General features: G+C 42.9%; 1 protein-coding gene across 3 annotated transcripts in view; it reads right to left on the bottom strand.

Annotated features, from left to right (window-relative positions):
* The window catches only part of xdh (xanthine dehydrogenase), a gene marked incomplete in the record, with an annotated part of 66,860 nt that overhangs the window by 51,437 nt on the left and 6,424 nt on the right, over positions 1–8,999 (bottom strand).

Raw genomic sequence — 8,999 nt, 5'->3', positions numbered from 1 at the left:
CAGCACCCTCAACACCCCTACTTCCTGTGGGTATGGTATTAAATCAGCACCCTCAACACCCCTACTTCCTGTGGCCATGGTATTAAATCAGCACCCTCAACACCCCTACTTCCTGTGACTATGGTATTAAATCAGCACACTCAACACCCCTACTTCCTGTGACTATGGTATTAAATCAGCACCCTCAACACCCCTACTTCCTGTGGGTATGGTATTAAATCAGCACCCTCAACACCCTTACTTCCTGTGGGTATGGTATTAAATCAGCACCCTCAACACCCCTACTTCCTGTGGCCATGGTATTAAATCAGCACCCTCAACACCCCTACTTCCTGTGACTATGGTATTAAATCAGCACACTCAACACCCCTACTTCCTGTGACTATGGTATTAAATCAGGACCCTCAACACCCCTACTTCCTGTGACTATGGTATTAAATCAGCACCCTCAACACCCCTACCTCCCGGGGCTGTGTGTGAGAGGTTTCAGGATACACTTTCTCCTGAGGTATGTCAGCAGTGTCATCTCTGGATCAGCATGTTTCTCTGTTATCTGGAGAGATAACATATATATATATTGTATATCATGTTATACGTGTACACATATATGAGATATATATTTCCAAATACATACTCTGAACAGGCTAAATGTTCTCATGGCGATTAATTACGGATAAAGCTACTGAGATCGAAGAACAAATATTCCATAGTGTTATGCATGAAATATATACAGTAGCAGTCAACAGTTTGGACACATCGACTCTGATTTGTCCTTATTGTTTATCATTTTCTACATTGTAGAATAATAGTGAAGACATCAAAACTATGAAATAACACATATGGAATCATGTAGCAACCAAAAAAGTGTTAAACAAATCTAAATCTATCTTCAATTTTACATTCTTTGAAGTAGCCACCCTTTGCCTTGATGACAGCTTTGCACACTCTTGGCATTCTCCCAACCAGCTTCATGAGGTAGTCACCTGGAATGTATTTCAATTAACAGGTTTACCTAGTTAAAAGTTCATTTGTGAAATTTCTTAATGCATTTTAGCCAATCAGTTGTGTTTTGACAAGGTAGGGGTGGTATACAGAAGATAGCCCTATTTGGTAAAAGACCAAGTCCATATTATGGAAAGAACAGCTCAAATAAGCAAAGAGAAATGACAGTCCATCATTACTTTAAGACATGAAGATCAGTCTTTCTGGGAAATTTCAAGAAAATGTCTTCAAGTGCAGTCGCAAAAACCATCAAGCGCTGTGATGAAACTGGCACTCATGAGGACCGCCACAGGATTGGAAGACCCAGAGTTACCTCTGCAGTGGATAAGTTCATTAGAGTTACCAGCGTCAGATTGCAGCCCAAATAAATGCTGTTCAGAGTTCAAGTAACAGACACGTCAATATCAACTGTTCAGAGGAGATTGCGTGAATCAGGCCTTCATGGTCAAATTTCTGCAAAGAAACCACTACTAAAGGACACCAATAATAGGAAGAGACTTGTTTGGGCCAAGAAACACGAGCAGTGGACATTAGAGCGGTGGAAATCTGTCCCTTGGTCTGATGAGTCCATTTTTGTGATTTTTGGTTCCAACCGACGGTTCTTTGTGAGACGCAGTGTAGGTGAACGGATGATCTTCGCAAATGTGATTCCCACCATGAAGCATGGAGGAGGAGGTGTGTGGGGGTTTTGATGGTGACACTGTCTGTGATATATTTATAATTCAAGGCACACTTAACCAGCATGGCTACCACAGCATTCTGCAGCTATATGCCATCCCATCTGGTTTGCGCTTAGGCTGGCTGTGTAAGGGCTATTTGACCAAGAATGAGAGTGATGGTGCTGCATCAAATGACCTAGCCTCAACCTAATTGAGATAGTTTGGGATGAGTTGGACCGCAGAGTGAAGGAAAAGCAGCCAACAAGTGCTCAGCACATGTGGGAACTCCTTCAAGACTGTTGGAAAAGCATTCCAGGTGAAGCTGGTTGAGAGAATGTCAAGAGTGTGCAAAGCTGTCATCAAGGTAAATGGTGGCTATTTTGAAGAATCTAAAATGTAAAATATATTTTGATTTGTTAAAATACTTTTTGGGGTTATTACATGATTCCATATTTTGTATTTCATAGTTTTGATATATTCACTATTATTCTACAATGTAGAAAATAGTAAAAATAAAGAAAAACCCTTGAATGAGTCTAAACTTTTGTCTTTTCCCCACATAATCATATACATACTATGATCAGTTAATTTGTTTTTATGGCGATAAATTAGAGTAAAGTTAATGAGAATGAATTACTAAGATAATAAACGTTTCCCATACATATTTTAGACATTATATTTCAAATACACAATTATAAAATGTATAGATCTTTAAGCATAGTCTCAATAACGTGTTAGCCTACCAGCCCACCTACCATTACTGACCAACTATTAATCAAGTTGACTTGGAAAGAATAGTTGTGAATCTTACCTTTTTTCCATTTACAAAGAAAACAAGTTCATCTCCGCTCATGTTGTGATCCGTCAGATTATTCCTGTTAGTCTGCTCTCCGTAGGTCAGGTCCGACATGTTTAGGCTAGTGGTTTGCGCACACTACTGTTGTCAGTGAAGACTGATACATTACCTTGTGACAATGAATATAGTAATTCAGTCACCCTGTATCTCTCTCTCTCTCTCTCTCTCTCTCTCTCTCTCTCTCTCTCTCTCTCTCTCTCTCTCTCGCTCTCTCTCTCTCTCTCTCTCTCTCTCTCTCTCTCTCTCTCTCTCTCTCTCTCTCTCTCTCTCTCTCTCTCTCTCTCTCTCTCTCTCTCTCTCTCTCTCTCTCTCTCTCTCTCTCTCTCTCTCTCTCTCTCTCTCTCTCTCTCTCTCTCTCTCTCTCTCTCTCTTTTAAAGTTTAACTCCCTACGTCCGTCTGTCCCTTTTCCCTCTATATCTCTGTCATTATGTGACTAGACGAGAAGATGGAAGCGTCATAAAAGGATAAAGTCTCCAACTTTGGACTGAATATGAGGATAACACACAGTAAAATCATGTGTCACACGAGATGTGAGGCGGGAGATGACATAAGACACACACATGATAGCATGTTATTGATTATCGATCAGCCTTGTGGTCACGCATGGTGAGTAGTGTACTCATGATGTGGCTGTCTGTCACTGACCTCCCGTCCTGTTTTTCTTTTGGTGTTTCAGACCAGACACCTTCTTAATAAACATTCACTGACACTAAAAAAGAGCTAGGCTTGGCATGAGGGGTGTGAGACAGCTAGAAGTATGGAAAACACAGGGGAGAGAGATGCCAATGCTAAGATTAAGACATGATGTATTCTTTCAAATAGATTAATGAATGAATGAATGAGTCATATGCCAAAAGAGAGTGTGAGTCAGAGATGACAATTAAATGTGTCAGAGCAGACAACTTGTGATTGTTTTTTAAATTTTATTGAATAGATTTGTAGTTTGAATCAAGAGTTACGTTTCTTGAATACAAAGCATTTGTATTTAAATATGTCTCCAGATAACAATTTGATCAGTTTCTCATAGCAGGAAAATTATCCCGCAGCAACAGGAAATCTGATTTATTGTGCGGCTTATAATTAATAGATATTTTGGTAGGGGTAGGTATATTTTCATTTCGGGGAAATCAAATCAGAAATGTTAAAACATAAAAAACAATTCAAGATTATTTTTAAACCTTGAATAAACTGCACGTTTTCATTTCCTGCTACAACAGGAAATTATCAAAATAAGATGTAATTTACTTTAGTTCCTTCTCACGCAATGCAAATGTCACATGTTACTCATAGACAGAGCTCTACGATCAGCTTTAACTTCCACAAATCCTAATTTATTCCAAGACACAGATCTAGGATCAGGGCCCATATCCACAAAGCATCTCAGAGTAGGAGTGCGGATCTAGGATCAGGTGTGCCATTTTTTAAAATCTTAACGAATGAGACTATATAGACAGATCCTAGATCAGCACTCATACTCTGGAGATTCTTTGTGGATGCAGGCTCATGTTACATTCCTCAAAGCCTTAAGTAGCCACATAGAGTATAGCTCTGACTGTTACCACTAAAGGAGATAGAGCAACAATCTAAAGCAGCAAAACATTGTTAGAATGTCCTGGATAGATACGTCCCGACAGCCTCCCGAGGTTATTAAAGTGCATACAGTAAATGTCCCGACAACCTCCCGAGGTATTAAAGTGCATACAGTAAATGTCCCGACAGCCTCCCGTGGTATTAAAGTGCATACTGTAAATGTTAGAGGTTGTGACTGTTGAGGTCAATTAAAGCCAGTTTCATTTCAACTGTATTGCTGTTGGTTGCAAACAACAGTACATAATGAAATGAATTGGGTTTGGTGTACTGTAGAGTCGTCAGCTCTAACGCTGTTGTCCAAAGTCCTCCTGTATCACATCAAATTGGATTTCTCATATGCTTCAATAAACATCAGGTGGAGACTAACTATGAAATGCTTACTGACAGAGACTTACCAACAAAGCGGCCGCGTAGCCTAGTGGTTAGAGTGTAGGGACAGGCAGTTAGCCTAGTGGTTAGAGTGTAGGGGCGGCAGCGTAGCCTAGTGGTTAGAGTGTAGGGACGGCAGCGTAGCCTAGTGGTTAGAGTGTAGAGGCGGCAGCGTAGCCTAGTGGTTAGAGTGTAGGGGCGGCAGGGTAGCCTAGTGGTTAGAGTGTGGAGGCGGCAGCGTAGCCTAGTGGTTAGAGTGTAGAGGCGGCAGCGTAGCCTAGTGGTTAGAGTGGAGGGGCGGCAGTGTAGCCTAGTGGTTAGAGTGGAGGGGCGGCAGCCTAGCCTAGTGGTTAGAGCGTTGGACTGGTAACACGAAATAAGAATTTGTTCTTAACTGACCTGCCTGGTCAAATAAATAAATAAAAAGCAAATAGAAAAATATCAGGAAGATAATAAAAACACAATGAGTAAAGATAACTTGGTACCGAGTCCATGTGCAGGGGCTCGAGGTATATCTACATTTAGGTAGGGGGTAAGGTGACTAGGCAACAGGATAGATAATAGACAGTAGCAGCAGCGTGTGTGATGAATCAAAAAACGTTTGTGCAAATCCTGTCAATGCAGAGTGTCCAGCTACAGAGGATTCAGAAAGTGTCAATGCAGAGTGTCCAGCTACAGAGGATTCAGAAAGTGTCAATGCAGAGTGTCCAGCTACAGAGGATTCAGCACATTCAGAAAGTGTCAATGCAGAGTGTCCAGCTACAGCGGATTCAGCGCATTCAGAAAGTGTCAATGCAGAGTGTCCAGCTACAGTGGATTCAGCGCATTCAGAAAGTGTCAATGCAGAGTGTCCAGCTACAACGGATTCAGCGCATTCAGAAAGTGTCAATGCAGAGTGTCCAGGTAGCTACAGCGGATTCAGCACATTCAGAAAGTGTCAATGCAGAGTGTCCAGCTACAGCGGATTCAGCGCATTCAGAAAGTGTCAATGCAGAGTGTCCAGCTACAGTGGATTCAGCGCATTCAGAAAGTGTCAATGCAGAGTGTCCAGCTACAACGGATTCAGCGCATTCAGAAAGTGTCAATGCAGAGTGTCCAGGTAGCTACAGCGGATTCAGCGCATTCAGAAAGTATTCAGACCCGCTTACTGTTTTCCGCATCATTTCCCCACAATGAAAAAAAGGGTAAAACAGGTTTTTAGAACATTTAGCAAAAATAACAATTGAAATACCTTATTTAGATAAATATTCAGACCCTTTGCTATGAGAATTTAAATTGAGCTCGGGTGCATGCTGTTTCTATTGATTATCCTTGAGATGTTTCTACAACTTGGAGTCCGCCTGTGGTAAATTCAATTGATTGGACACACCTGTCTATATAAGGTCCCACAGTGCATGTCAGAGTAAAAAACAAGCCAAGAGGTCGAAGGAATTGTCCGTAGAGCTCCGAGACAGGATTGTATCGAGGCAGAGATCTGGGGAAGGGTACCAAAAAATGTCTGCAGCATTGAAGGTGGGGATGTTTTTCAGCAGAAGGGACTGGAAGACTAGTCAGGATCGAGCGAAAGATGAATGGATCAAAGTAGAGAGGGAACGTTGATGAAAACCTGCTCCAGAGCTCTCAGTTCACCAGACTGGTGAACCTTCACCTTCCAGCAGGACAAGGACCCTAAGCAGACAGCCAGAGCCCGTTCTTGAACCTGATCGAACATCTCTGGAGAGACCTGAAAATAGCTGTAAAGCGACACTCCCAATCAAGTTTGACAGAGTTTGAGAGGACCTGCAGAGAAAAATGGGAGAAACGTTCGTGTTTCTTGTTTTGAATTATGTTTCGTTCATTTAATAAATTATTAATTCGCTGAACTTGTTTCCCGACTCCCAGCCCACATCGTTACAGAATAACACTTCACCGTCAGGGAGAGTTTTTTTGTTTTTGTTTTGGAGGTGACGTCGGGTCTGGGTTCCACTGCCGCAGCAACCAAGGAAGCCTCAGCCAGCTCTTTGGGCTTTCATTCCTCAGCCGGTACATCGGGGTGTCAAGACTCGGTTGGCGGGTCAAGCGTCTGTTGTCAAGTCTACCGAGGATGCCTCAGCTCGCTCATCAGGCTTCCATGCCTCATCAGGTTTTCAAGACTTGGTAGCCTCGGCAGGCTCCCATGCCACAGCTGGCTCGCCAGGCTCCGGCGCTTCAGGCTGCTTGTCAGTTTCCTGTTCCTCTACGGAGGCGACCGGTCCCTTCCTGATCCCCGGGAACGTCCCTCTGATCAGCGTCCTGTGGCTGAAGCAACACGTCGGAGAGGGGGTGCTGTTTCGTCTGCTTCTTCTTCGCCGCTCTAGGTCACTGGGCTAACGTGCCCCAGCCGGCTCGACAGGTTCCCGCGCTTTGGCAGAGGTGGCCGGTCCGCTCCTGTTCCCCGGGATCGTCCCTGTGGTCAGCGTCCTTCGGCTGAAGCAGCGCATCAGGTAGGGGGTACTGTCACGAATACTCCCTCTCTAGGTCACCAGACTGCTGATCATTACAAACACCTGTCACCATTGTCACACGCACCAGCGCTTAATGACACTCACCTGGACTCCTTGATTACCTGCCCTATTTATGTCTCTCCCTTTGGTTCCTTCCCCAGGAGTTTTTACTGTTTCTGTTTCATGTCTGTGTGATGTTCATGTTTATTGTTTTGAATTATGTTTCGTTCGTTTATTAAATTATTCACTCACTGAACTTGCATCCTGACTCCCAGCGCACACCTTACAGAATAAGGCTGTAACAAGTGAAACAAGTGGAAAAAGTGAAGGGGACTGTATACTTTCTGAATGTACTGTTAACTATTGGTTAACTATTTAGAAATCTTGGGGGTAGAAGCTGTTCAGGGTCCTGTTGGTTCCAGACTTGGTGCATCGGTACTGCTTGCCATGCAGCAGCAAAGGGAACAGTCTATAGCTGGAGTCTTTAAATATGTTTTAGAGCTTTCCTCTGACACCGCCTGGTATAGAGGTACTGGAGTCTTTAAATATGTTTTAGAGCTTTCCTCTGACACCGCCTGGTATAGAGGTACTGGAGTCTTTAAATATGTTTTAGAGCTTTCCTCTGACACCGCCTGGTATAGAGGTACTGGAGTCTTTAAATATGTTTTAGAGCTTTCCTCTGACACCGCCTGGTATAGAGGTACTGGAGTCTTTAAATATGTTTTAGAGCTTTCCTCTGACACCGCCTGGTATAGAGGTACTGGAGTCTTTAAATATATTTTAGAGCTTTCCTCTGACACCGCCTGGTATAGAGGTACTGGAGTCTTTAAATATGTTTTAGAGCTTTCCTCTGACACCGCCTGGTATAGAGGTACTGGAGTCTTTAAATATGTTTTAGAGCTTTCCTCTGACACCGCCTGGTATAGAGGTACTGGAGTCTTTAAATATGTTTTAGAGCTTTCCTCTGACACCGCCTGGTATAGAGGTACTGGAGTCTTTAAATATGTTTTAGAGCTTTCCTCTGACACCGCCTGGTATAGAGGTACTGGAGTCTTTAAATATGTTTTAGAGCTTTCCTCTGACACCGCCTGGTATAGAGGTACTGGAGTCTTTAAATATGTTTTAGAGCTTTCCTCTGACACCGCCTGGTATAGAGGTACTGGAGTCTTTAAATATGTTTTAGAGCTTTCCTCTGACACCGCCTGGTATAGAGGTACTGGAGTCTTTAAATATGTTTTAGAGCTTTCCTCTGACACCGCCTGGTATAGAGGTACTGGAGTCTTTAAATATGTTTTAGAGCTTTCCTCTGACACCGCCTGGTATAGAGGTACTGGAGTCTTTAAATATGTTTTAGAGCTTTCCTCTGACACCGCCTGGTATAGAGGTACTGGATGGCAGGAAGCTTGACCCCAGTGATGTACTGGGCCTACACACTATCTTTTGTAGCGCCATGTGATAAAATACCATGCTGTCACGGATAGCTAGGAGTGGTGGGTGTGGAGTCAGGCGCAGAGAGCAATGCTTCCATACGTTTATTAAATTGGGTCTAGCCAACAAACAGGCAAAAATACCAATAAACAGGTATGTCCCGAAAACTAGGGAAAATAACAGACAGTAAAAACGTAAACACAATAATCTCACCACTGACAGGGAGAATAAACACAATAATCTCTCCACTGACAGGGAGAATAAACACAATAATCTCACCACTGACAGGGAGAATAAACACAATAATCTCACCACTGACAGGGAGAATAAGCACAATAATCTCTCCACTGACAGGGAGAATAAACACAATCATCTCTCCACTGACAGGGAGAATAAACACAATAATCTCACCACTGACAGGGAGAATAAGCACAATAATCTCTCCACTGACAGGGAGAATAAACACAATCATCTCTCCACTGACAGGGAGAATAAACACAATAATCTCTCCACTGACAGGGAGAATAAACACAATAATCTCTCCACTGACAGGGAGAATAAACACAATAATCTCACCACTGACAGGGAGAATAAACACAATAATCTCTCCACTGACAGGGAGAATAAACACA

The sequence above is a fragment of the Oncorhynchus kisutch genome, linkage group LG7 (genome assembly GCF_002021735.2).
Source record: "Oncorhynchus kisutch isolate 150728-3 linkage group LG7, Okis_V2, whole genome shotgun sequence".
Lineage (NCBI taxonomy): Eukaryota > Metazoa > Chordata > Actinopteri > Salmoniformes > Salmonidae > Oncorhynchus > Oncorhynchus kisutch.
The sequence above is the reverse complement of the archived record's forward strand: the minus strand, read 5'-3'. Positions and strand labels throughout refer to the sequence as shown.